Raw genomic sequence first — 2,520 nt, 5'->3', positions numbered from 1 at the left:
GCTGGCCACGCTTCTCCTGATGCAGCCCAGGGTAGGGTTGGCTTCTGGGCTGCCAGCGCCCATGGCTGGCTCATGTCCAGCTTTTCATCCCCCAGCACCCCCAAGTCCCTCTGGGCAGGGCTGCTCTCCATCCTTTCTTCCCCCAGCCTGTACTGATACTGAGGGTTACCCCGGCCCACGTGCAGGACCTTGCACTTGGCCTTGTTGAACCTCATGAGGTTCACACAGGCCCACCTCTCCAGCCTGTCCAGGTCTCTCTGGATGACATCCCATCCTTCTGGTGTGTCAACCGCACCACTCAGCTTGGTGTCATCCGCAAACTTGCTGAGGGTGCACTCGATCTCGCTGTCTAAGTCATTGATGAAAACAAACAGCACCGGTCCCAGTACGGACCCCTGAGGGACACCACTCGTCACTGGTCTCCATCTGGACATCAAGCCGTTGACCACTACCCTCTGGACACGACCATCCAGCCAGTTCCTTATCCACCGATCTTGGCATGGATCAGGCTTTAGGAGAAAACAATGTTTAGACACCACTCAGGACATATCTTTTTAAAAACAGAACCCCAAATCAACATAAAAACGTCGTCATTCTTGCCTTAAATAGATTTAACGGTGCTAGACAGAGTCGGGGAGGCAATTACCTCCACCAAGGGTGGTGATGAGTATCGGGCGCAGAAACATCCTCAGGTGGGCAGGCTGGAGGCGGAGGAGAACATCCCTTTACAGCAGGCTGGAGGTGGAGGAGAACATCCCTTTAGAGCAGGCTGGAGGTGGAGGAGAACATCCCTTTACAGCAGGCTGGACGTGGAGAACATCCCTTTAGAGCCTCTGATTTCAAATGAAACCCTGGTGTTTTCCTGCCTGAATCCATGCCCAGCTTGGCTATTTCTGCTTGGAGATCTTGGATCAGGGAGAAAGAGAAAAATGGGAGAAATGCCGACAACTGAGATATATTTTAATTAAATATATATATATATATATATAGTCTGATAATATCAGAGATGGCTTCTGCAGCTTGAATTCAGAAGTCAGCAAATTAGGGAGAGCAGGGGGAGTCTCCAGTATTATTCATTAAGGGGTGGCAGCAGTTGTAAGTCTCATACCTTGGTCCCAGAAAGAAACATAAATCTATATGAGCTGTGAAGGTATGGTCCGTGTCAATGGGAAGAGTAAAACCCTTCTGTGCTGGCGTTAAAGGCCCCGCTTCCTTATTGTTTCCCTTGGCTTGCCTGATGAGCAGCAGCCCAACGGGTTCTTCACAAGTGGCTGACGTGATTTGGGCGCTGACCCAGCTATCAGGCTGGGGGATTTCCCCTGGTTTGGCACCGCCAATCTGTGGGTACGACTGGAGCCACGCGTTGTCGGTTCAGGTGCCCGGCGGAAGGGACGATGCCCCGTGTCCCTGCCTGAGCTGTTTCACTGATGAACTCACACCCCCCACCCCGAATAAAAACACCGCGATGCTGCGGCGGTGGGGAGCTGTACCCAAAAGCACGGGGCTGCTTGTGCTTGGGGCCACCCCCTTTTCCCTTGCTAATGGGGGGGCCAGGGTGGGCCAGCTAGGGCCAGCACGATGCTCCAGCCCCCCACCTGTACCCCCCCAGCTGCCATCCCCAAGCGCAGCGCAGCCGTGCCAAGGTGATGCTTGAAACCTCCAGGGACAGGGAGGCCACAGCCTCCTCTGCCTGCCAAAGCCAGATTTGGGAAGTTTTCCCTAATATCTCAGTTAGATAAAAACCTTGTCCCTCCTTTGGGCTTTTATCCTTGAAAGAAGCTGAATGTGAAGGGATTTTCCACCTCCCTTTTTCCGCCTAAACTATTGATGTCACTGAACTGGATTTTTTTAACATCACTGGACCAGATTTTTTTTTTTTTCCCTGTCTTCAGAGTTGAAATAGAAAGTTTTCAAATTTGAAACCCTTTTTTCCCCTACCTCTTTTGGCATCAATGCCCTCTTTTTGGCATCAATGCCCTCTTTTTGGCGACGACACGTAGCAATGAAAAGACATTTAACTGGCTGCGTATATCATGAGACTTATTAAAACACCATGTGCAACGAGGAAGCAACCTGGATGCTTTGGGATGGGTTTGTATCCTTGGGCAGTAGGATTTCCCAGCCTCCTAGGTGGCGATTGGTCTTTTTGTGCTGTATGACCTCCGTTGGCTCTGGGTTTGCTCTCTTTTTTCCCCCTCTAAAACACAGGGCTGCCTGTGTGAGAGGGCCATCCCCCTGGGAACCCTTCGAGCAAGACCAAAGGCTCCTGAAGGATGCAGCACGTGGGTCTGGCATCCCAAGCCCATCCGACTGACTCCACGCAAATATCCCCTTCCACGGCCCAGACCAGCTGAGGTCCATCGAAAGCACCATGGCAAGTCCAGGGGCTGGATTTAGGCGGCAAACACCCACCCAGAGCATAGAATCATAGAATCACTTTGGTTGGAAAAGCCCTTTAAGGTCATCAAGCCCAACCATTCCCCTACCCCTGCCATCCCACCCCCAAACCCTGGCCCTCAG

The sequence above is a fragment of the Egretta garzetta genome, unplaced genomic scaffold (assembly GCF_000687185.1).
Source record: "Egretta garzetta isolate BGI_Z169 unplaced genomic scaffold, ASM68718v1 scaffold323, whole genome shotgun sequence".
Taxonomy (NCBI): Eukaryota; Metazoa; Chordata; class Aves; order Pelecaniformes; family Ardeidae; genus Egretta; species Egretta garzetta.
Note: the sequence above shows the minus strand (reverse complement) of the source record.